The following is a 26,807-nucleotide window of genomic DNA, read 5'->3' on the forward strand; positions in this document are numbered from 1 at the left end:
TTATCTAGTAGCTGCAGGGAATGTGCCTGCTGTGTTATATTCTCTAGACGAAAGAGCACTAGCCTTGGAGTCAGGAGGCAGAAATTGGGATTTCTGGTTGTGGTTGCAACACATAACACTTACATGCTTGAGAACAAGTTGCAGACTCTCTGATTTTAATTACACTTACCCTAACATGGGAATGTGTCTGCTTTCATGGTCTGTCATGCAGAAGGAATGCAATTCTGTTTGTAAGGTAATAGCAGATTATGGGAGGGATTTCGGCTAGTCTTCAATAAAAAGCAGAGGTGCAATGTCAAGCAGAAGAAACAGAGAAGCAGGGTTCTACCTCTATACTAGGTTTTGGTTCCATTTTCAGAGAAAAAAATAATCTTCCATTTTTCAGATGAGGAAAAAGATGCACAAACAAGTTCACCATCCTGGTCAAGACTGTTAGTAAGCTGAAGAGCCTGGATTTGAACCCAAAGAGTGTGGAAGCAGAGCTCAGGTTAGTAGCCCTGACTTTCTCAAGCACTTTCAACCAGGTGAGGCGGGGAGGGGGTTGGTGGTTGGGCTGGAATCCATTTCCCAGGGGGCTGCAGGAGGCAGGAATGTCACCTCTGTGGTGTCAGAGCCATCACAGAGGTGGGCCTGTGCAGGGCTAGAGAGCCAGGGAGATGGAAAAACCTATGAGCTACTTTATACAAGCGTCCCCAATGACTTCTCAGACACATAGCAAAGTTTTCCACAATACATCTCTTGAGTGGAATTAATTTGTTGAGAAAAATGGTAAAGGGCTGGGGTCTGTTGCCATAGGTGTGTCCAGGTGTGCACAGAGGAGGCCATGAGAAAGTAGGACATGACTGATGTGGGGGGAGGACACCAAACCCAGCCTCTGGCCTTGGAGATTCAGGCCCTCGGGAGGCGCCGTGTCATGCCTGGGCCCCACAGTCATGTGTTGAGAGAACCTGCCACAATGTAGGAATCACCCTTCCATCAGATACCAGGTGACCTAGGGTGGGTTCCTGCATCTCTCCACGTACAGGTACTTTGTATGTGCTATAGAAACATGACCTGTCCTGTCTGGGCCAGCTCTATAGAAGAAGAAAACAGAACAAATCACAGTAGTGGATTCATTACATACTTGTGTTTGCAAAATGTTTCCAGATACATCTTCCAAGTTGACTCTTACGCCAATCCAAACTTCTTAATAAAAGCTGATATTTATTAAAAATTTACCATAGACCAGGCATCACAGTAAGCACTTACCCTGTATTTTCTCATTTAATCCTAAAAAGAAGCCTTAAAAAAAAGATTTTATTTATTTATTCATGAGAGATGCAGAGAGAGAGGCAGCAACATAGGCAGAGGGAGAAGCAGACTCCCTGCAGGAAGCCCAATGCTGGACTTAATCCCATGACCCGTGGATCACAACCTGAGCCAAAGACAGATGCTTAACCACTGAGCCACCCAGGTGCTCCTAAAACAAACCCATTTTTATTGATGAGAAAACTGAGACAAGGAAAGATTAAGTAGTTTGTTCAAGTCCTCCCATTAAGGAATTGGTGGAAGGCAGATGCCAACCCAGAGAGTCAGCGTCCAGAGGCCAGAAGGCATGGACAAGGCAGGTATGCATTCAATTCAGATAAGAAGTGGCCATAAGGCTCAAAGACTGAGAAATGACTTTGAAAAGTACTGAGTGTTAGCAAAGGGATCACTTTCATGCAAACACAGATCTCGTTGCCAGTGGCGAACGAGGTGCCAAAGTTACCTCTGCAACGTCAGGGCCAGATTGCAGCCCTTCTGGTGCGTCTGCGGTTGGCTGCTTCGCCTGACGAGTGCCACGCTGGAGTCAGGAAGTTGCTTCCCAAGAGCAGAAGAGCCCTCCCCAGCTCCCACCGCACTGACCAAATGGCAAGTCTTCAGACCTCTGCTTGTTCATTTGCATTTCAGGCAGAGTCGGGCCTACTCATCTCTAAATATTTTATATTAGTCAGGGCCAGAAAGATGCCTATTGTTTAATTTATACCTTAATTTCCTGCCTTTAACCCCTGTTCTTGCCTGAGGTTGGAGCTGGAATGTGGGGAGAGTCAGGGCCTGGATTTCAAAAGGCACTGGTGGGGGCACCTGGGTGGCTCAGTGGTTGAGTGTCTGCCTTTGGCTCAGCTTGTGATCCTGGGGTCCTGGGATCAAGTCCCGCATCAGGCTTCCCACAGGGAGCCTGCTTCTCCCTCTGCCTATCTCTCTGCCTCTCTCTGTGTCTCTCATGAATAAATGAATAAAATCTTAAAAAAAAAAAAAAAAAGAAAGAAAGGCACTGGTGTCCAACAGCACCTGCTTTATGGGATCCTTATGAGATTAAATGAAGACAAGTATACAGGCCTCAGGATCCCTTTCCACAGCTTGGGGGCAAACGGATCAGGCTGGCTCCAAAAGGCCCATAGAGCAGCCTACCACCCCACACTGGACCCCATTGGAGTGTCATTGCTGGGTCACTGTCTTGCCTGCAGGGCTTCCTTCTTAAGCATTGATTCCCTGATGTCCCCACCATTGCTGTCCAGCACAGGCATACTTGGCTCTTATAGAAATGATGCCCCTCATCCCTCTGATGCTGGCCTGGACCACAGTCCTGCATCCACCAGCCAGTTTGTTTATATCCAGAAGCCCAGTCTGTTTGAGTGACTCTTGGGACCAGGTGGCTGGGTAGGGTTCAGGCTTTCCCAACATAGCCTTGCTCTGTATCAGAACCCCACCCCTCCACAGAGGAACATTGGAGATGGTGGGTGTCAGAGGCCCATTTTACTGCTACTCTTCATCATAGCAATATTCACTAAAAAACTAAATGGAGGTAAAGGTTGAAATGAACAGGATGTAGATATAATTGGTCTGTGCAAGTAAAGGGGTCCTATGCCACCAGAGCTGTGAGCCATAGGGAGTGGAAGGAAATTCGGTTCTTGTTTCCAGATTGCTTTGGCAAGTGGCTGAGACTCTGTGAGTGTAACTGTTTTATGGCCTATCTGGTTTCTCCCTGGTACTGTAAAGACAGAGAAGGACTGTGGTGCTGATGGGAATGAGGAGAGTCCTTGTGGATGAGGCTGCATTTAAGCCAAGACTCAAAGGCCTGTAGGAATGCCACACTCCCCAGAGACAGAGTGGGGATCTGGATGGTGGAAGGACAAGGAAAGAGGGCAGAGCTGATTCTGGCAGTGGATGTTCTGGGAGAATGGAGTCATCTGAGTGGTAGAAGCAGAGGATAAAGAAAAGAGGACGTAGGGAAGTGAGAGTGGAGAAGTAGTTTGCTGGGGGCCCAGAACACTCTCTGGGAAGTTGAGTTTGATTCCCCAAGGAGTGCAGACCCCCTCTGGAGATTACAATGGAGCAGTGGTCCAATCAGAACCAGGTTCAGAGAAACTGCTGGCGGCCTTATGTGTGTCTCATAGGGAAGAGGTGTTGGAGGTGGCCACACAGTGAGATGGCTGTTGGGGATCCAGGTGAGAAGAGCCAGAGCCCAGCCGGGCTACAGAAAGGGACAGGATGGAGGGGAGAGGCTCCTGGGAACATCAACAGAACTCGGTGCTCCCCAACAGGGTGACTGGGAGTCCCTGTTGCCTGCCTCTTCTGGATCAGGAGACAGCCAGATAGCAGGAATAATAAAGGGCTGCATTTGTGGTGTTGATGGGAATGCAGCTTAACAATGAACTTAAATGAAAATTTCAGGGCTGTAGACACAATTATGTTCTGTTAGAAGCTCATACAAGGGGCTCTAGCTTTGCTCTCTGGGCGACTTTTAGCAGCAGCACCATGGTGGTGAGAGAAAGAGATACAGAACATTTCCACGACAGATGTCATGGGCGTAGCATGATTTAGCATGATTTCTGGATGGGTCCTCAAGGACAGAGCTCTGGAGGAAGGCAGCTCCCACCACAGCAATGCAGACCTGTGATCCAATCCCTCCTGCACCTGTTTCTGGCAAAAAATAATCATAATTAATGTTAGGGTCATTTTTCGGATACCTTCCAAAAATAGAACTCATGTACTCACACTACCATTCCTATTTCACAGGATCCAAAAGCATACACACCTCAAAAGAGAAGACTCCCACTGTTCGCAAAGGCCTCAACTTGGGCTTTGAGGCATTTTCTGTGTGTTCTGGTCTTACTACCTTCCAAAGAAAACTCTCAAAGTCAGTGTCAAGCTGACTCCACTTAAACTTGAGTCTTCGGTAAGAACTTGAGCTCTGGAAATGTATATTGTAAACTTAAAAGTAAGCTGTCTTCAATGTTACTTTCGGTAATCATAATAATGGCTGGTATTTACTGAGCACTTCCCAGCACCTGGCTCCATGCTAAGCAGCTTACACATGTGACCTCATTTAATTCTTGGAACAACGACGGAGATAGACTCTAGTATCCTCGAGTAACCTAAGAGAAAGCCAAAGCCAGAAGTGCTAGTGAGCTTAGCAAGGCTCCCAATAACAAGTGGTAAGTCAGGGAACTGACCTCCGTTCCTCTGACTCTCTAGACTTGGCAAATATGTACGGTGTTCTAGACCTCACATGACCTCTTGCAGGCGGCAGTTTGCTTTATTTTTTTATTTTTTTATTTTCAAGACAACACAAAGACGTTACTATTAATAGTCTCTATGCAGCTGAAGCAACAGAGGCTCAGAGAGCTTAAGTGACTCAGTGCAGAGTCATACGGCTCCAGAGTGGCTTGCTGGGGATTTTCAACAAGCTCCTCTGACTCCAAAATATATGGGTGAGTCAGGTACACAGCCTATCCTGTTCTTTCTCTAACCTGTTCCTCTTCCTTTACTTGTTCCTTATTTTGGTCCAATGGCACTGCCAAGTCACCCCCGCTCGGAACCAGAACCATCTCGATTCTTGTCTCCTTTCTCCCCGCCCACATGCACAGTCACCACAGCCTCCTTCTTAATTTCCTAAACTTCTCTTCCTCCTCTCTGGTTTCATCTCCCCAGACTTAAAATAGAGCCTCCACCTCCAACAGCTCACTGGCCTTTTTGGGCCCTCTCTTCCTTTCCCCCAGGGGTGCTCACACATTGGCCTACACGGAGAGAGACCTGGAGGGCTTTGTGAGACCTAGATCTCCAGATTCTGATCCTGTAGGTCTGGGGTAGGGTATCTACCCAACTTTGGTAGGTCTGGGGTAGGGTATCCCAACTATGCATCTGTAACCAGTTCCCTGGTGTGGTATAAGGACTCACTCTGAGAAGCACTGTTCTACACCGTGACCCCTAGGATGATCACTTCACTTCTGTGCATATAAATAAACTCTCCATGTCTCCAGAGGATCTAGGACAGACAGAGATCCAGCACTTTGAAACCTTTAGTCTAGGTGAGCCCAGGTGAAGTAAAACAGACCCGACATCGCTGCAGAAACAAGAGCTGAGAAGCACCACTCATGCTGATGGTGCCAGCCCATATATAAGAATTTTCCTCAGCTCAAAGAAAGAAACTGAATCCTGAGGACAAGGAGATCTGAGTGAGGTCAGGAACAGCTGATCTACGTTAACATTTTTTTTCCTAATTTCAATTTTTCATTGATTTGTTTCAACATTCCTTCATTATTCTAGGTGATTAGAATACAACTTTTAAAAAATGAACAAAAATCCTTATTTTCTTTGGTTAAATATATGGCACATAAACCCTGTTCTCAGATATTGGGGACACCAACGAAAAAGAAGCTAAGAGAATTGGAGGGGAGGTGGGTGGGAGGAAAGGGTAACTGGATGATGGGCATTAAGGAAGGCATGTGATGGAATGAACACTGGGTGTTATACGTAATTGATGAATCACTAAATTATACCCCTAAAACTATTAATATAGTATATGTTAACTACATTGAATTTAAGTTTTAAAATTTTTAAATAAAGTAAAAAATAAAAATTACTACTCCTAATAAAATACAATAAAATACTCCTACCAAAGAAAAAAAATAAAGAATATTCCCAGTCCCCTAGGAAGGCCAGAAGAGCCTCACTGCTCAGACCCACAGTTGGGTTTGGGACATTGAGGCCATGAACATAGGCTTAAAAATCCTACTGATAAAACTATTATCGGGGCTATAATTTGTCAATCACTGTAACACACTATATTAATAGAACAAAGAATAAAAACCACACAGTCATTTCAATGCAGAAAAAGCATTTGACAACTATCCAATGCCCTTTCATAATAAAAACACTCAATAAATGAGGAATACAAAGGAAACCGCTCAGCCTGACAAAAGTCTGTCTGTGAGAAACCCACTATGACCATCCTAAAGGCTGAAAGACTGAATGTTTAGCCCCTGAGATCGGGAACAAGACAAGCATGTCTTCTCTTGATACTTCTGTTCAACATTTTACTGGAGGTCCTAGTCAAGACAATTAAGCAAGAAAAAAGAAAAAAAGGAAGACATGAAACTATCTCTATTTGTAAATGATGTTGTCTTATGTATAGAAAATCTGGAGGAATCCACTAATAACCCACTGGAACTAATAAATGAAGTCAGCAACTTTGCAGGATGCAAGATTAATACCCAAGCTTTAATTGTTTCTATACACTAGCAATAAACAACCCTAAAGTGAAATTAAGAAAGCAATTCCATTCATAATAGTGTTAAAAAGATTGAAACATGTAAAAATTATTTTTAAAAAGAAGTGCAAGACTTACAAACTGAAAAGTATAAAGTGTTGTTGAAAATAATTAAAGATCAATATAAATGTAGTGAAAGCCTGTGTTCATGGATCAGAAGATCTAATATTGGCAAAACAACAATAATCCCCAAAGAAATCTATAGACTCTATTTAATCTTTTTCAAAATCCCAGCTGGGGTTATTCTGTAGAAATTGGTAAGAAAATTCCAAAACTTATTTAGAAGTTCCAAAGTCCCAGAATAACCAAAACAATGTTGAAAAAGAACAAAGTTAGATGATTCACAATTTTGAAACATTCTACAAGGTACAGTCATGAAAATGATATTGTACTGGCTTAGGTGGAGATATGTAGGCCAACAAATGGAACATAACGCCCAGGAATACATGTTTACATTTACAGTTGATTTGCAACAAAAGTGCCAGAAAAATTCAATGAGGGAAAGGTTGTATTTTCAACAAATGGCACCATTACGACCATAGTCATAATGACCTCTCCCTCATACCACAAAATTCCAAATAGATCAGAGATCTACATGTAGGAACTAGAACTATGAAACTCTTAGAAGAAAAGGAGGAGTCAGTCTTCATGGCCTGGGGGTTGACAGAGGTTTCTTAGATACAGCACCAAAGAAAAGCAGCAAGTTAAAAAATAAACTGGATTTCAATACAATTAAAAACTTTTGTGCTGAAAATGACACTCTACACAAAATTAAAAGACAACCCAGAGTGGGGAAAAAACATTTGTAAATCATGTAGCCATAAGGGACTTATACCTAAAATGTTTTTTTAAACTCAGACAATCATAAGGTATGTGTGGGGGGCACTTAAAGCAGACAAAAAATTTTGAATAGACATTTCTCCAAAGAAGACATGCCAATGGCCAACAACCATATGAAATGATGCTCAACCTCATTAGTCTACAGAAATGCAAATCGCAACCACAGTGAGATTGCATGGCGCTCACTGAGTGATGCACACACTGCTGGTGGGAATACAAAATAGTGCAGTCACTTTGGAAGACAGGCTGGAAGTCGCTCAAACAGTTAAATGCAGAGTTACCGCGTTACCCAGCAATTTCACTGCAAGGTCTATGCCCAAAAGACTTGAAACAGTCCACAAAAAAAAAAAAATGTGTGTGCATGAATGTTCATAGCAGCATTATTCATAACAGCCCCAAAGTGGAAACAGCCCAAATGTGTATCAACTGATGAATGGATAAACAATGTGTGGTACATTTAGACAATGAAAATTATTCTGCTGTGAAAAGAATGAAGTAGTAACTCATGTTACAATATAAATGAATCTTAAAGACATTATACTAAGTAAAAAGATCCAGACACAGAAGGCCACATAGTCTATGTTTCCCTTAATTCAAAATGTCCAGAACAAGCCCATGTACAGAGACAGAAAGATCAGCACCCCTCAAGGGAATTCAGGGCTGAAAGGAACAGAGAGATGGGGAAGTAAGAGCTAATGGGCACGAGATTTCCTTTTGGAGTGATGAAAAAGTCTCCCAGTTAAATTGTGGTGGTCATGCAACTCTACTGAAACACATTGACATATACCTTTCATGTGGGTTGAATTTGTGGTATGTGAATTAAATCACAATAAAGTGACTTCGTCATCCCATTAGGATGAGCTCCTGGCCAGACCTAGTGGAATAAACAGGTGGTGCATGGGAAGATAGCACTGAGGAAATCACCCAGAATGCAACGTGGCATTGCAAAGTGACGGGCCTGGCAAGAAGCACAAAGGCTGGATCGGGAGCCTGTGACACCCACGTGATAATAGTGCCAGAAGAAGGCAAGAAATGGATGTTGACAATGGAAATAATAACCAAAACCATTCCAGAAGTGAAGGTGTTTGGCTTTTTTTCTTGTAAGACACAGACTCTCCCATTAAAAGATGATACACTGAATTCTAAACAAAAGGCATAGATATCTCGAGAGATTTAAAACTTAAAGAAAATAGAAAATCCTAGAAGGTTTCCAGAAAGAATTAGTTCACCTACAAAGAAATCCTTTTGAGGACAGATTTTTGGCAAAAAAAAAAAAAAAAAAAAAAAAAAAAAGATGCAGAGATGGATTAGTATCCTCAAGTTGCCAAAGGAAAGTAACTTTCAACCCCAAATTCCCACTTAGTCATACTTTACGTACAGTGGAAAATTATGGATAAATGCACGACTCTGGAGCTAGGATGCACGGATGTGACACCCAGCTCTGCTACATCTTCTTTGTGTGGCCTGGGACATAGCTTGCCTGAGTCTCCTGCTCTGCCACATGAACATAATGCCACGCAGGGAGCTGTGGGTAGTGAGTGAGCTTGTGGGTGTATGTATATAATGGTGCTCAGAACATGCATGACGTATAGAAGCACTGTTTAAGGGTTAGTTCCTGATTCAAGGGATATCATTTGACAATGAATATGGAAAACAGCTTTCCAGTCTTATAACCCAAAAAGTTATTTTAGTAACATTTAGTATCAGATTTTAAAAAAAGAACCAAAAGAAAAAATATTAAAAGAATAAAAAGGATCAACCCAAGAAAAGGATAAAATAAACTACCCACCAAAAATATATCATATGCAGGACCTTGCTTACATCTTTGGGCACAAAACATAACCTCAAAGTATCTGCAATAAAAATTTTTTAAATGGGCAAATCCACAATAATGGTATATTTTAATGTAAAATATACATAAATATACATAAAATATACATATTCAGAAGTGTTGCAACATACACACACACACACACTCCACCTCACAGACTTTATAAATATGTTTCAACAAATTTGAGTTGATAGTTCACCATTTCTTGCTGCATATAATTAAATTAGAAACAAATAGTAAAAGAGTAGAACAAATAGAAGCCTCTCCCCATGTGTACTTTGAAATCAGAGGAAAAAGGTAAGAAAGAGTAAATATGAGCAAGTTTAGTGTTCAACAGCCTAAAAAAATAGTTTATAGGAATGGAGTGTATAGCAGAGAAGCCTATTGAAAATTTGGAATTTAGAGTCCACTAATATTTTGTTCCAAAATCCCCTTCCTATTTGCCATCATTTGTAAAATATCGTTATTTTTATTTCTACACATAGATTCAAAATGTTACTAAATTCCTAAAATTGTGAGACTCCTACCATAAGTAGCGCGCCTCTGTGTATGTGTTTGTAATGCTTAATAGAGATTATAAATTCCAAGAGGAGAAGGGTGATGACTTATTCACCACCATATCCCCATTCCGTATAATAGTGCTTGGCATCTAGGAGCGTGATAAATATTTATCGAATATTGTCATCGAATATGAAGTAAAATGAGTCAGAAGCTCACCCTCAGAGATTTTGCAGAGTCAAATACAAGTGGATTATAATCCTGGTTCTAGAACATTCTGGCGGAACTGCAGCAAAGTTGTAATGTCTCTCACTACGATTTCCGACAACATAAAATGGAAATGACAATAGCTACTTTGCAGGGAACCTGCAGGACTTGGAAATGAGAACCAAGTGCCAACTATTAAGTCAATGCCCTGCTCTGTGATGCCGGTTCCTTGTGAAGCGCTGGAGATGGTGGGAGGGACACTAGAAAGGAATGTCAGGCTGGGGGAGCCCGAGGATGCTGGCTCCCCATGCGCTTCCCGCCTACTTCCTGTTCCTGTGAGCAGAGCAGCTCCAGGCTTCCCCACCCTGGACGGGCTCTCCCTTCCTTTGGGAGAGGTTGGATCCACTTTGCAGCTTTTCCAAACACTCACAGAACCGGTTCTTCAGAGCCCCTCAGACCCACCAGCACCAGTGGGGCACCCCCTTCCTCAGAAGTTTCTGAGCAATGCCACCCTTCCTGTAAATGTCTAAATTTTAATGGAAATCATTCTAGCCTTCGGCCTTTGATCCCAAAGCCCTAAAATTGCCACCTCTGTACACTTTACAGCTTCCTTTCTATTCTTTTGTTTACCTAACTAGCAATTCTATTAAAATCTGTTTATCTTGTGTGTGGTTAGTATCTCCTTTCTTTGCTTATTTTTTAGAAGATTTTATATATTTATTTGACACAGAGAGAGAGAGAGAGAGAGAGAGAGCACAAGTAGAGAGAGAAGCAGTCTCCCTGGTCAGGGACTCAATCTCAGGACCCTGAGATCATGACCTGAGCCAAAGGCAGACGCTTAACTAACTGAGCCACCCAGGAGCACTTTTATTTTTTTAATTTAAATTTATTTGGTTAACATACTGTGCAATATTGGTTTCAGAGGTAGAATTTAATGATTCATCACTTATAGGCAGCACCCAGTGCTCATCACAAGTGCCCTCCTTAATCCCCATCCCCCATCTAGCCCATCCCCCACCCACCTTCTTCCATCAACCCTCAGTTTGTTCTCTATCATTAAGAGTTTCTTTTTTTAGAATTTTTTTCAGATTTTATTTATTTATTTGAGAGAGAGAGAGAGCACAAGCAGGCAGGAGGAGTAGAGGGAGAAACAGACTCCCCACTGAGCCTGAAGCAGGACTTGATCCCAGTCCTGGGATCATGACCTGAGCCGAAGACAGACACTTAACCAACTAAGCCACCCAAGTGCCCTTAATAAGAGTTTCTTATGGTTTGTTTCTCTCTCTCCTTTTTTTCTTTTCCCCTTCCTCATATGTTCATCTGTTTTCTTAAATTCCACATATGAGTGAGATCATATGGTATTGGTCTTTCTCTGACTTATTTCACTTAGCGTGATACCCTCTAGCTCCATCGGCATCATTGCAAATGGTAAGAATTTATTCTTTTGAGGGCTAATATTCCACTGTATAGACCATAACTTCTTTATCCATTCATCAGTTTATGGGCACTTGGGGTGTTTCCATAATTTGGCTGTTATACATAGTGCTGCTATAAACATCAGGGTGATGTACCCCTTCAAAGCTGTATTTTTGTATCCTTTGGGTAAATACCTACTAATGCAAATGCTGGATCATTGGGTAGCCCAATTTTTAACTTTTTGAGGAACTGCCTCCTGACTGGTCCCAGGTGGCTGAAGCACTCAAAACCCCAACATGGTGACTCCCCTTGACATTTGTTGTCATTCGCAAAGCACTTTTGTAGGAATTCGCTTTCGCAGAACAATGACAAAAGAAATCACTCTAGGCAGCTTCCCCTTCCTCAGATAAAAACAGCAAGATTTACAGAACCAAATCCTAGCTATTTCCAGGATTCAATTTGCCCCTCATTAGATACACTTTTTCAAGATTTATTAGCCGCCATTTTAAGATCACAACCTGAGCTAGATACTGAATTAGTCCTCACTGATTTTTCTCAGTGGAATACTGAACTTGATGGAAATCTCTCCATTCTTCTGAAATGTTTTCCCATAAAGTAATACTCAGAAAGATAAAAAAACATTTGACAAATTGCAAATGTCTGATGAGAAAGTGAGGAGCACCGACCTTATTTACTTCAGCTAATTAGCAGAAAGCCCTGGGAATCTAAGACCTGGCCTTGACTCTGGGACCCATGAGTTATTAGCTATGTGAATTTGCACGAGACACCAGAGTGCTGAACCTAAATCTTGCCACATGGAGAACAGCTAATGCCTTGTTGGGCTATTAGGGAGATTAAGTGGTTTCTGTACAATTCCTAGTAAGTAGACCATCTTGAGTTAAGCCTATATGTCATTGGATAAAGATAAAGTCCAGAATGGCAAGTCAAAAGAACCTCAGGGCACCTGGGTGGTTCAGTCGGTTAAGCATCTGCCTTGGGCTCAGGTCATGATCCTGGGGTCCTGGGATCCAGCCCCACATGGGGAGAGCCTGCTTCTCCCTCTTCCTCTGCTGCTACCCTTGATTGTGCTCTCTTGCTTGCTCTCTCTCTCTCTCTCTCAAATACATAAAATATTTAAAAATAAAATAAAATGCAGCTGGATAATTTACACAGTTCTCTGGACCCAGAGACTAATTCTTTTACATCTTGTTGCATCTCTAAAAGGTGTCTTCAATGTCTGGTTTCCAGCTATATTACTTGGATCCTCAATGATCCTTAAAGTCACTTCAGGGGTTGACCTGAAGATCAGCAGAAGCAGGACAGGAGACGGGAGACCAGTGGGGAGGCTCGGACCAGTCAGGAAGAGTCTGGCAGCCCATAAAGGAATCTCTAGTCAAACCAACATAAAAACTAAAGACATTTATCAACTCATCATCAAGTCCAGTGGTAACATGGCTTCAGTGCCTTTAAGCAGTGACAAGGACCAAGTCCTTCCATTCTGTCATCTTCAGGGTTGACTTCACCCTCAAGCTGGAGGACAATTGCCTTCTAAGCTTCACATATGATCCACTGACACCTTGTGGGAGAAAAAATGTCACCTCCTGCTTCACTGTTAGGATCAAAGACGACTTTCCCAGAAGGCTTAGCAGCCTTTACCTGGTAACTCATCAGCCAGGGAAGGCCTTAGGTTCATTGGGAAGAAACAAGACAAGCCCAGTGGGGTCGGCTGTCCCTGAGGCACACGGCAGCTTGAGAGGAGGACGGCCACTCAGAGAAAAACAGATTTCCATCAGGAAAGAAGTGGGACGTGGAAAAGTGATCCTATTGCAAATAAATAACAGGACACCACTAACTCCCATGACGTCTAAGCTTGTTGTTGGTCATGCCCTCCGCGGAGGGCATCTGTGTAATATTAGCTTCCGAGGGCTGCTGTAATAAGTCGCCACAGCCATGTGGCTCAAAACAAGAGAGTCTAGTCTACGGGGGCCAGAGTAAAAATCCAAGTATTGGCAGAGCCATGCTTCCACCAAAGGCTCCGGGGGGAACCTGTTGCTCACCTCTCCCGGCTTCTGGAGGCCCCTGGCATTCCTGGGCTGGTGGCTCCCTCAGTGCTCTCTGCCTTGTTGGCCACTCTGTGCGTCCCCCTGCCCCCCTTTCCTGAGGACACGCTTATTGGGTTTAGGGCCCACCTGGATAACCCAAGATGCTCTCATCCTGAGACCCTTAACTTCATTACATCTGCAACAACCGTTCTCTGAATAAGATAAGGTTTACAGGTTGTGGGGATTAGGATGCAGATATACCTTTCTGGTGGTGGGGGTGGCGGGGGAGGGGTGTCACCATTCAGCCATGACCCCGAACTACAGGGCTGTGGCGATGCAGTGTATTTAAAAATCCCAGCGCAGTGCAGCTCCCAGTGAGTATGTGATAAATAGTGGTTGAATCTAAATCCATTTATACATCTCTGCAGACTCAGCTGGCATTTTACTCACTCCCTATGCCATTACTTCTGGGGTTCTTGGCAGAAGGCAGCATTCACTTGGCCTGAACGTGAAGAGTGTGAGCCAACAGGACGAAGGGGCTAGCTGGGATGGAGAGTCAAGTATAGGGGTGAACGGGTCGACCCAGATGGCAAGGGACGGAACAAGATGGTCATGACAGCAGGAGTGCAGTATGTGTGCGCATGTGTGCATGTGTGTGTGTGTACGTGCGTGCATGTGTGCGCGTGTGCAGGTGTGCATGTGTTGGAATGGTGTGTACAGGACTGCGGGCCACCCTGCCTCACTGCTTTCTCTGTCCTGCCAGAGGCCAGAAATACATCCTATGCCTCAAGTTAAGCAACAAGCCCCAGAGCACATCACTTCTTCCTCTTGAAAAATTCACAATTTCATAAAGGGTACACTTTACAGACCCGACATCCAAGCTTATTTTCCTTCTGGGCAAGCACATCAATCTTCCCAATCCCTCATTCTCAAACAATAGCCCAAGCAGTTTTCTCATTACTCTGTTTTCCACTTTTCAAAGAAAGGTGATGCTGAAATTTCATATTCAGATTTCATGCTCAGCCAATTTCCCAGCTGGAACGAAGGGACCACGGGGATCATCGATCCTAGCTCTGCATCTCACAGAGGACTAATCAGAGGCTGGGGGACGTTAACTCATTTGGCCAAAGTCAGAGTCAGGGGGGTGGAGGGACAGGTACACTGCCAGAGGAACAGCTTGAGTAAAACCCCAGATGGACCAGGTTCCTGGAAATCCAGGTAGGACTGGAGCGTGGAGCGGTGATGACCTTGTTGCCTTCCTGGGTCACCAGCTCGAGTCAAAAATTTCTACTTTGTCCCTTAAGTTATCCTTAAGATTCTTTATGTAATCTCATTTACCAAATAAAGGTTAGACACTTAAACTCTAAAAGGGTCATTATTCATGTTCTGGAGACTCTGAGCAAGTGAAGTGAATCCAGAGTATGAAATAATAAGATCAAGAGCTTTGTCATCGATTGTGTTAAATGTGCTATTTGTCACCAGCCATTGACACACACTTAGCATCCCCAGACGGATCCCTACTCTACTCACCTTTGTAGAAATAAACCTCTTTTTTTTTTTTTTCTTTTTTGGCTTGGGCAAAAAGCCAAAAGTCCAAAATGACATGATGAATGGAAAGGTTCATCGAAGAAAAGAGCAACCTTGAAACCTTGAACTGAGCAAGTAAAATTGCAAAACTGCCTCTCTCTGCCCTTTGTCCTCTGACAGGCTCTGACGGGGGCAGGGGAGGTGCTGTGCTAGAGAGAAGGCTCCACCAACACCCCCTCAGGGCCTGCCACCAAAGACAGACCTGAGAATTTAAGTGACTTGTCTGTGATCACACGTTCGGTGGGTAAAATTGGTGGGCTGGGAACTTCTCTCTGCTGACGCTAGTGCTTTCTACAACCCCACTTTGTTAAGCCAGCAACTCAGGGTTTGACTTTCTCTAAAATAAAAGGATCTGCCCAAAGGCTTTGGAAAAACTACAAGGAGAATAATTGACTTGGCACCTGCCACAGAGTCATTGTATCAGTCAAGATACAATTAGAGAAACAGAGCCAGTAGGATAGGGGGGCAGGATGGAAAAGAGGATAGGAGAAGGAGAGGGAGGGGAAGATGGGGAGAGGAGGGAGGGAGAGGGGTAGGGGCAGAGGAAGGTGGCAGGGAGGGGGGCCAGCCCAGCAGGTGCAAAGGCTGTGGGGTAGGCCACAGGGAAGAGAAGATCACAGGTGAGCTGGAGCCCCACAGGCCTGTGCACAGACGGGAGCCTCCCTCCCTCCCCCCAGGAAAAGTGTAAGCATTCTTTTAAGACCTTCCCTGATTAAGTCAGGCCCACTCAAGATAATCCCCCCAATTTAAAGGCAGCTGATAATGGATTTCAGCCACACTGTAGAACCCCTTCACTGCAGCATCTAGAATAGTGCTCTATGGAATGATCGGTGACTTGTTCAGCCCGGCCAAGGTGATGAGCCAAGAAGCTATCACAACCATCACAGATCTCTGGTGAGAGAGTGCTCCAAGTCCAAGGCAAAGTTTTCAAATTTTATTTATAATGGGAGAATAGTTCCAAGAGATGCCAAGCTTCCAGATGTATTATGGGCTATAAAAAAAAAAAAAGGCTACATGGCTGGATTCAATCTGCTAATATTTGTTAAGGAGTCTGCATCTATTTTCATGAGACTGGCTTCTAGTTGCTTTTTTTCTTTCTTGTAATTTCTTTCTCAGGCTTTAGTATCACGATTATGCAAATAACTGTCAGGATGACAGTTAATCTTGGGTGGGGGTAGAAACTGTCCAGAGATGCAAGGGGACTTGCCTGGCACTATAAGGCCTTTCGCTTAATCTGTATGCTGCTGACCTGGGTGCGTTCTCCTGATGAAGTTTCATGATTTGTATGCCAATGAAATATGCACTCTTCCACATGCAGGTGTGGCTGGCCTGGTCTCTAGGAAGAAGACACTAAGAAGGAATGTGCAGGGTTTCTAGGGGGAGTGTCTGTGAGGGATGATGGCAGAGGGACCCCCCGCAAGTGTGTGGGGCTTTCGAACTGCAGTACAGGCTGACGTCTGTGGAAGGAGACAGGGAAGGAAAGGACACTGGCTAGAAAGACACCACCATGTGGCTCCGGGAAAGGCTCACTGGGGCCATCAACAGACCCAGAGCACCCAGTCTGCGTGGGACAAGAAACATGTTAGCTCTGGCTTCCCCATCCTGCTCAGTTTCATTGGGAACAGTTTGGGAAGCAGGTCCTAAAGGTGCAGAGGCTGGATGCTGACCGCAGACAGAGTCCCTCTTACAGGGAGGGCTGCCCAGCACATGCCACTGCTGCCCTTGCACAAGTGTGCAGAGGTGCTCAGAGACTCAGTATCCCTCCCTTGTAGAGGAGAAAAAGTCTGACTTAGAGACAAGGGAAACACACACAGGCCCCAAACTGGTGGGTCTTATGGATGCAGAATTCCAGCCTAGATCCTCTTGGGTACCATCTGGACTTCCTTGCCATCTGCAGGATTTCCATGGTGTCCCGAATCCTCGTGGGCTCCACGTTGGGCCCTTTATCACTGTAGACATGTACCAGTGAGGAAACGGATCTGCCCCTAAACACATTCCTCTGCATGCTGTGGAGCTCTGGAAACTTGAGGAAACAATGTGTTAATGAAGGCAAAGTCTTCTTGGGTTATTTTACAGACAATCCTCCTCAGAAATTGGCGATAATTAGCATTCTGGCTATTTTTCCAAGGCTGAATTCCTCAGAGGTGAAGCAGTGCAACTTTGCAATACCTGAAGCAGAAATAATTTATGTTATGAGCACAGGGAATCATCAAACAGCCACCAAAGGGCATCCACTTAGAAGCTGGGGCCCAACCTTGTAAGACAACAAAGCAAACCACGTTCATGCCCTCTCCAGAGGGAAAGTCCAGGACAGCTCCTGGCTCAGGCAGATTGCCAACCCGCCCGTGCACGGAGGAGCAGTACCTCCAGTTAGAGACGGTGGAGAGGCCCTCACCTCTGAACAGAGCCAGTGGAGCAGAGCAGGAGATGGGCCTCACACCCCGACTCGGGGCACCTGCTCCATTTTCCCCTCAGATGGAGAAGACATTCTGAGATGCATCTTGTTCCTCCTGGATCAGCTTCCTTTTGTTATTGTAACAACTCCAAATTTAGTTCCTTAAGACAAAACAAAATTATGCTCCTACAGTTCTGGGGGGGTCAGAAATCCCGTTAGTACCCTCTGGGGGCTGGAATTGTGGTGTGGGCAGGCTGCCTTCCTTCTGGGGGCTCCCTTGCCTTTATCAGCTTTCCAAGGCACCTGCCTTCCTTGGCTCCTGGCCCCAACACTCTAATCTGCACTTCTGACAGCAAATTTCTTCTCAGACTGATCCACCTGCTGTCCTCCCTTGGGAAGCTTTAGGGTCAAGTCCATGTCCTTGTCTCTTTCAGATTTGGGAAGCCATTGGCATTTCTCGGCTTGTGGCTCCTTCCTTGGTCTTCAAGGCAGCAGCAGAGCATCTCCAAATCTCAATCCCCTCTCCAGCCCCCCATCCCTTTTCTCCTCTCTCCCCCAGATGTCCTGTTACTGCTCCTCCTCTGCCACTGCCACCTGAGGAGGTGCTCTTGGGCATGGCATGGGCATCAGCATTGAGAGTGTGAGAAATGTGTGAGTGTGTGTGTGAGACAATGTATATAATGTGTGAGCATGTAAGCAGTGTGTGTAATGTGGCCAAATGTGAAAGCATGCGTAACTGTGGTGAGAACATGAGTGTGTGGCATATGAGGGTGTGAGTGTGTAGGCAGTATGTGAGTGTGTAGTGTGGTATGTGGGTGAGTGAAAGCATGAGTAAGTGGGGAGAATGTGTAATTATGGTGTGTGAGAGCATGTGAGTGTAAGGATATACCATATGTGAGAGCATGAGTAAGTGGCATGAGGGCATGAGTGTGTAAACGGTGTGTGTAGTGTGGTATGTGGATGTGAGAGCATGTGAGTGCATGAGTAGTGTGTGAGACTGAGGGTGGTGCAAGCCTGCAGGTGGGCAGTGCATCCTAGTGCACATGGTGGAGCGAGCCGACTTCAGCACGTGTGGTCTCCACACAGTAAGAAGCCACCTACCCAGACTCTTCTCTTCGTCAGACAAAGCTGCTTCACCTGCCATCCAGCACGAGTGCGCACTTCCCTGGTTTATCCTCCTGCCTCCTTCTCAGCTCCTCTTCCGTGTCCTTTCATCTGTTATCACCTTCTCGATTTGGACTTCCCTAACCACACCTCCTCCCTTCGCCATGGGTGACCTTGACCCACAATATGGCTGGCATTCATGGCTGTTTGCCCACTGAAAATGCTCAAATTCTCCTGGCCTCAACCCGGTGATCCCATCTGACTCAATACACCTGCTCGCCTGGGCTGAAGGTATTTGAAACTTTCCATGTAAAAGAAAAAAAAAAAGCTAAAATCTGGATCTTTCCTCCCAGAAATCCCCGCTCCTGATCTTACCCACCTGGGGGAAGTGGTAAGTGGCAAAATCCCTGGAGTCACCTTGGCGTCTTTCTCTCATCCTCCCTCCAACTCACCAGCAGGTCCAGTTGACCGTACCTGCAAACTTACCCCAAACCTGACCCCTCTGCTGCCAGCACCCTTCTAGACCACCGGATTGTGCAATAAGATGTTAGTTAACATCAACATCTCCCTGCTTCACACTTGCTTCAAGAGGCTATCCTCGAAGTAGCAGACAGAGTGACCCTTGAGCTCAGGCATGGCCCCCAAATCCAAAAGGGATTTGGATGTTCACAAAATACTGAAGGAGTTCTCTCAGGGGGAAAAAAAATCCGTAGGGAAGTAGGGGACACAGAATAAGCAAGGAGACAGAGCAGAGCCAGGATGGGGTCCAGTGAAGTCTGGCCTTAGCTTGACCCACAGCAGGGAGGACTGAAGAATAAGCCATGAACAGAGCCATCAGCCCTCGACACAAGAGCGGTCTCGGTCATGTGCTAGGGACCAAGTGTAGATCTGGTCAACCATGGGGCGATGCCCCACAGAAGGTGGCAGCCAAGGGCCCTCAGCCATCAGCACTCACTGGGTGGGAGACACCCTGCCACCCAGGCGGAGGGCACCTGGGTGGGTCAGCTACAGCTTCTAGAACAGTGCTTTTCAGACATCAGCATGCATCAGAATCATCTGAGGGAGGGTTGCCAGGTTTAGCAAATAAAAATATAGGCCACTCGGGTAAATTTGAATTTCAAATAAATAAGTACTTTCTTCGTATAAGTGTGCAACATTGCAGAGGACATAGTTATATAAAAAATTATTCATTGTTTATCAAACATATTCAAATTTACCTGGGCGTGCTGTATTTTGTCTCCTCCCTTGGGGGGGCTCGGTGAAAGCAGGTTGTCCCTGATTCGGGAGATCGGGGATGAGGTCTGTGCATATGCCCTTCTATGAACCTCCCAGGTTTAGCTGATTCTGCTGATTGGGGGACCTCACACATGCTCAAAATGCCTTTTGTCGTCTAAGAATGTAAATGTCACTCAAACTCTTCTAGGGCTTTCCATCACCGTAAAGGAAAAGCCAAAGTCCTGACAAAGGCTTGTAAGGGCCCAGGCCCCCTGGCAATAACCTCTCTTGCCACGCTCCCTAATTGCTTCCCTTCAGCTCTGTACAGAAACTGGCTGCAGGGCTCTTTCTTGAACCAGGCAGGGTCCAACCCCAGGACCTTTGCACCAATAGTTCCTCCTCCATTAAATGATTCTCCCCTAAATAGATGCAGGCCCTCCTTCCACCATCGCATAATTCTACATTTGACCCGATTTTAAATTGCACCATGCACCCCTGCCACACCCCCGCTGACCTGCTCTGCAGCACCGTCTCCATCAGACAAGCAAGAAAATAAATCATTGCTTATTGTCTACCTCTTCCCACTGAACTGGCAGTTCCATGAGCATGGAGATTGGCGTTGATCAGACCCACTTCTATTCACAGTGGGACTATCCTCTGCCAGCACACAAGAGGTGCTCAACCAATGTGTGGGATAGGAGTTTACAGACAGGGAGCTGCCCTAACCAGACATCGCCGGGCGCGGCACCATTCGTTCATTCTGCAAATGCTGGAATTAAATCACCCTGAGCCCTAGGCACAAGGAACCATCTGCAGAAAGCATCTCTTTTGCAAATGCGTAGAGCATCCACATGTGTGGGGAAGGGGAACAGGACTTTGAAAATGCTGTTGCGAAATGACTCCAAGCAATCTGATTAGTCCACGATAGCCAGCTACTTATTGTTGTTTCTGAATGAATAATCAGGCAATAGCGAAAGGTGGGAGGTACGTCCCATCGCTCACAACCCGCACCCAATAGTGTCACAAGGATGAGGCTCAGAGCCCATTCTGACAAAGCACACACGCGTGCATTAGCAATCAGCACCAAGCAGCCCTATACTCTATTTTTGCAAGTTCAGAGAGTTCCCTACACTTTGTCCCCGAGCATTGCAAAAACGGCGTGTAATTTTCACTGAGCAAATGCAGTATCTTGAAGGCAGGATGGGCCAAGCCTTTCATCTCTTCAGGGGATTTGAGACCTCCTTAAAAGCAGAGAGGCTGAGGAAGGAGAACCTAGCCCCGCAATTTGCTCTCTACACAGGGGTCAGGGAAGATGCTGGGCTGATGGGCCACTCGGTCCTGAGGTCCTTAGACCCTGTTCCTCCAACGGCAGTGGCATCCACATAGTATTTCAAGCCGGCCACGTGGCTTAGCCATTGCTCACGGTGCTGAAGTTACTTCTAATGTCCCTTAGAAACAGATGAAGGCATTTAAAGAGCTTGGTGGTCCTCTCTAGAGATTAGAATCTTGTTAAGTGACTGCAGTTACCTAGAGGCCCCAAGGGTGTAGACTAAAGGTATACAAACACCTTATGCTATTTATACTGAAATATTTTTATTTAAACTACATATAGACAATTTGCCACATGTCTACATATTAACTTTAAAATGTGTTAGCGAAAATCATCAACACATGTATCAATTAAAGCATCACAAATGAAATAATTTCAAGCTTCGATCTCACATCAAAACTGGCAACCGAACCCCAAACCGTGTAATCCACTGAACTCATTGCGCTGACCAGTCCTGAGGATAAATACAATGAGATAAACCTACAACCACCATAGAGTGATTGGATTCCAAATTCTTAACTATAATCATACATTCTGTTTGTAGGTTTTCACCTTTGGAACTACCTGCCATCTTTTAAGGGGTCCTAACAGTAAAAACCTGACATTTAACTCATTAAATAGGAGGTAATCAGACTTCTAAAAAAAGTTTCCGTGGGCCTAACTGGTGAGCTTGTTCATAATTAAGACACAGAGGTACACATTTAACAAATCTCACAAAACTCTTAGCCTTTCTACCCCCAAATTAAAACAATTTGAATTAAGAGTAATAGGAAATGCTTCGGGTCTTTAAATAGGCAGAGTTGGAATATGTCTAGGGTGATTTGTAAATCTAAGTGGTTTAGAAACACTCAAGGGCGTTTAAATAAAGCAAAGTGTTCCCTCCCTTACAGCTCCCAGCCCAAGCCCTACCAGCCACGGGAGGCCAGACCCTGGAAAGTCACTGTACCTTCCTCTGCAGGGATGACCACTTGACAAGATGAGCACTGGGCATTAGACTGTATGTTGGCAAATTGAACTTCAATAAAAAATATAAATATATATATTAAAAAAAAAAAAGGATGACCAACCCCCAATTTGCCCAGGTTAGGAGATCTCCCAGGACACACAGAACTTCCAGTGGTAAAAGTGGGACAGTCACAGGCAGACAGGGATGTGTTGGGTGCCCTACCTGAACCCTCAGCTCTCCAAGGAAAATCCACCCCACCCCTGCCCCGCCGATGGCTGTCCCCGGGGCCAGGGAGGACCTCCCAAGAGTGGTTTCCTCGTTCACAGTAAGCTGCTGAGCTGCAGAGAACTGTTGCCAAGTCTCTCCGCCTGCTTTAACAGTGTTCACGTCTCTGACCCTGAAGACCCCAGCTGCCCCTCATTAGCCCCCAAAACCCAACAGGAGGTTGGTGGGGGCAGAGCAGGTGAGAGGCTGCTGGCACAGGTGGCTGTCCTTCCAGCTAATAGCGGGGGTGGGGAGAAGGAAGACCTATAAAGAGGCAGGTTGCGGCCTCCTCCCTCCCATGGGTATCTTGGCTGGTGTGAGCTGTTGGTCCAGCCCTGAGCGGTCAGATCCTGGTGGTCCTAGCCAGGCTGCTGGAGCTCTCTGACACGAGGGAGGTGGGCGGGGGGGGTTGCTGGGCCTTTGTTTTCAAGCTGGCAAGGTCGGCTCTTTCTCTGGGTTCCTTCCTCCTGAGAAAGCTCCTGTCTTCTCTTGCTCTCTTTTCACTCTGCTGAAGCCTAAGGAGGTTCCAGCCTGCAATAAACCTGTCCGAACGCACCTCCACCGGCATGTCTGAGGCCTCCTTTGCTCTAAGACCTTTCCTTTTCTAAAGAAGATAGTAGGAGCAATTCCTTGGCTCCTGGGCTAAGGCAAATTCTCTTTCACCCAGCAGAACAGGGTGGGAAGGAGCCTGTTGGGTCCCTAATGGCCCAGCCTGGGAGGGAATGCTAAAGCAGCCTTTCAAAAGCAACCCCCGGTACGCGGAAGCCGATGTTGGTGGGCGAACCATAGGCAGGGCCTCACAAAGCCTCTGAGTCAGAAGTTGGGAAGCCTGGAGTCTGCGGTACAGCAGTCTGCAGCTATCCGTGCCTGTCGTTCATGAGCGGAATTATTAACTAGGTCAGAACAAAGCGCTAGTGATGGTGGAGCAGGTGAACCTGAGCTCCCAACCCACGAGCAGCAGGCATCTTCCCTCCCCAGCACCGGGACTGGCTGCCCTGGGCACTAGGCATTGTCTTCTAGATGCTTCATTTACTTCTGTGGTCCTGGAGGTCTAGGTGGCTTCTTAAATCTGCATTTGCGATGATAAAGCCCTCAACCCCTTTGCATGCTGGCTCCACACGGCACCAGGTTAAGGAGGTGCTCAGCAGAATGGAGACAGGCAAAGATCTTTGAGCTTCAGGAAGCTGGTTCCTTTTCTGGGCTGTGACTAAAATAGGCTCTCTTCCTCAAATCTTGTTAATGTTGTCAAGGATCAGTCCTGCAATGATGGGGTGGGGGGTGCCGGGGGCCATTATGGGCTGTAACTGTCCTCCAGAAAACCTTAAGGCCACCTCTAACTCGTGAGGGATAGGGACCTCTGCTCCTCTCCCTGAAGGGTTATCTGGCTACTAGTTCATTAGAACTAAATAAACCAAAGCTTTCCCCCCCTCCCTATTTAACCTGGCAGGGGTTCAACATTCCTTGCTAGTTCTGCTTCTCTAGTCAGGTTTCAATCCCTAAGGATGAAGTGACCTGATCCTAGTTCCTGTCTTTTCTAGTGACCTGTTTGTACACTTACTCTCTCCTACAGAACTCCTCCTAATCCTCACCTCGGGAGGGAGGGAAAGTCTTATCAGCTGGGGCTTTCTCAAAGTACAAGTCCCTGTTTGAAAAGGCATTTGGGCCCAGTTCTAATCGATTCATTAGATCTTGTTTCATGATGTTGGGAACCACCTGAATCTAGTTGTAGCCTGACTCCTTCCTATGCCTGTGAAGCTGAGCTTTCTTGTTTGCTTTGGTGCTGCTGCCCTCACCTGTGAAACAAGGAATAGGGACTAGCTAGCTCTTGAGGTCTTCAGACCCCACTTCAACATGGAGTGTACCCAAAGTCCGGGCACTAGCTGCAACACTTCTGTGGGTACTGGCGTGGGCCTCCAGCTGGAAGTGGCATGCTAGCTGGATTGTGTAAGGCAGCCCCCAACACCGCCACAAACGGCCAGCAGATGAGGCTCGTTCTAAATGCAGGTGATGTTGGCGTTCCTTGTGGGAAACGGGGAAATGCAGAGGATGCAGAAGCCTTTGTAAGCCTGTAGCTCAGTGAGTGAAATTGCATGGAGCGTTGTCTAGCTTTGCTGTCCTATTATAAATATTGCTAGGCCTTTAGGTCCCCCCTTGTGCAGAGAATGCCGCAGTCCCACTCATGAGCTTAGAGGAAGCCACTATGGATTCTCCTGCCTTGCTCCCAGCCCGGTGTCCTACTATAGTGTCCAAGCTGCCGTTTCCCCCACCCATCATTGTGCAGAAAAGTGGTCCTTAGCTTCATGCCGAAGTAATACTTCTCAAACAGTATGAAGTGGGTGGGTCACCGCTTAGGATCCTCCCTAGAGGAACACCATGAAGACTACTGCAAAGCTAAGCCCCTAAGCGCCTTTGTGGTTTGGCCTTAACCTTGCCTTCGGAAATGTGGAGTAGAAGGTGCTCGGTTCTAGTCTCTATGTATCCATCTTAGATGGATCCTTAAGATCCAATCCTAAGGATCTTCTCAGCCATACTACACCCTCCACTCATGCAACGATCAAGTGCATGTAAAGTATAGGTGTTGAGGCTGCTCCCTGAAGTCCTGTGCAGCTGGGAGGTGAACTTCTCTGGCAACTTGCACGCTGTCCCCTGAGATCTGTGCTGGGGCTCCAGATGCCACCCTATAAAGGGCAGGTGGCCTCTGTGGTGGGCCTTGAGAGGCTCTAGGTGCCTGCCGTACAGCCCCCTTAGTCTCCAGTGAGCTACGACTTGTAATCCTAGATGAAAAGTCTGTTCAGACAGGCATGCCTCAGATAACCATGGTTTCTTCCAGACCACAATAAAGCAGCTACATGAACCTCTTGGTTGCCTAGAGCACGTAAGAGCTACGTTTATACTACACTGTAGCCTACTAAGTGTACGATACATTTCCTAAAATGCCTGAACTAAATCTCCCCAAAATGCTGTCCCCTGAACCCTCAGCTGGTCCGTCTTTCTGCTGGTGCAGTGTCTGCCCCAGTGCTGACAGATGCCGACTGATTGAGTGGCGGCTGCTGGGGCGAAGGGGGCTGTGGCAAGTTTTTGGGACAACAATGAACTCAGCTGCATGAACGGACTCTCCTCCCACACGATTTCTCTGTGGCTATGCGCTGCTGTTCCACAGTATTTTACCCACAGAACTTCCAAAACTGAAGTTAGTCCTCTTGAACCCTGCTATTACCTTATCAAGTAGGCTTATGGAAGAGTTCAAACTGTCACTTCAACAGTCTTCACAGCATCCTCGCCAGGAGTAGATTCCATCTCAAAAACCATGTTCTTCACTCCTCCCCGAGCAGCATCTACTCCACTAGTTCTAGCACGAGATCATGGCCGTGTGGTCCCATGTTCGGGCTCCATTTCTAATTCTGCCTCTACCACATCTGAAGGGACTTCCTCCACAGATGTCCTGAGCCCCTCAATCATCCATGGGGGTTGGATCCACTTCTGAACTCTTGTTCCTGTTGACATTTTGACCTCTTCCCATGAATCCTGAATGTTAATGGCCTCTGGAACCGTGAATCCTTTCCCAGGTTTTCAACTTCCTCTGCCCAGATCCACCTGCAGGCTCTCCGTCTACAAACTGTTTCCTAAGAGGACTTAAGTCAGAAGTACTCCCCAATTGTAGGCTGCAGAACAGAGGTTGTTAGCCAGCGTGAACACCTCGATCTCTCTGTAGGCCCCCCCTCAGCTCTTAAGTGACCAGATGCATTGTCAATAAGCAGTTAACTAGAAAAGGATCTTTTGAGTAGCAGGTCTCAACAGTAAGCTTGAAATACTCTAAGCCATGTTAACGGCCATCCAGGCTTTGTTGCTCCATTGTTGGAGCACAGGCAAGGTCGATTTAGCGTAATTCCTAAGGGCCCTGGGACTTTTGGAATGGCCAAGGAACACAGGCTTCAATCTAGTTACCAGCTGCATTTGCCCCTAACAAGAGTAACAGCTTGTTTCTCAGAACTCCTGGCCCCAAACCTCAATCTACTAGAAGTCCCTAGATGGCGTCCTACGATACAAGGCTGTTCTTGCTATAGTGAAAATCTTCACTATCTTAGCTAGATCTTCTAGAGAACTTGCTGTATCAACTTGTGCTTCTATTATGGAGACCACTTCTTGAACCTCAAGAACGGACCTCTGCCGGCCTCAAACTTGAGCATCCCCGCGTCCCTCCACTCACACAAAACTGGAGAGTTGGCCTTGCTCTGGATTAAGCTTTAGTTTGAGGGAATTTTGAGCCAGACTTGACCCTCTAGCTCGATCACTCGAACTTTATATCCATGTCTGCAATAAGGCTGCTGGCTTTAACCTTCCTGTGGTCCCTGGTGAAGTACCAACTTCAAGAACTTTTCCTTTGCATTCACAACTTGTGTAACTGTCACAAGGCCCAGATTTTGGCCTATCGGCATTCAGTGTACCTTCTCCACTAAGCTTGTTTTTTTTACTTGAAGTGTTCAAGTGGAAGGAAGAATTCTATCTCTCTGAAATCACTGTAGATTAACTGGCTTAATCTGGTCTCAGGGAGGCTTGA

At 45.9% G+C, this 26,807-nt stretch overlaps 2 long non-coding RNA genes across 2 annotated transcripts in view; one reads left to right on the forward strand and one right to left on the reverse strand.

Moving 5' to 3' along the window:
• The first annotated feature begins 300 nt into the window (after window positions 1-300).
• The window catches only part of LOC144282914 (uncharacterized), a 39,198-nt gene continuing 12,691 nt past the window's right edge, over window positions 301-26,807 (forward strand). The window contains exon 1 of the long non-coding RNA XR_013351329.1: window positions 301-487. This is a non-coding gene — a long non-coding RNA (uncharacterized LOC144282914). The remainder of the gene's footprint in view (window positions 488-26,807) is intronic.
• The window catches only part of LOC144282913 (uncharacterized), a 59,542-nt gene continuing 48,680 nt past the window's right edge, over window positions 15,946-26,807 (reverse strand). The window contains exons 2-3 of the long non-coding RNA XR_013351328.1: window positions 17,391-17,551; window positions 15,946-17,164 (exon numbers count right to left, since the gene is read on the reverse strand). This is a non-coding gene — a long non-coding RNA (uncharacterized LOC144282913). The remainder of the gene's footprint in view (window positions 17,165-17,390; window positions 17,552-26,807) is intronic.

The sequence above is a fragment of the Canis aureus genome, chromosome 14 (assembly GCF_053574225.1).
Source record: "Canis aureus isolate CA01 chromosome 14, VMU_Caureus_v.1.0, whole genome shotgun sequence".
Taxonomy (NCBI): Eukaryota; Metazoa; Chordata; class Mammalia; order Carnivora; family Canidae; genus Canis; species Canis aureus.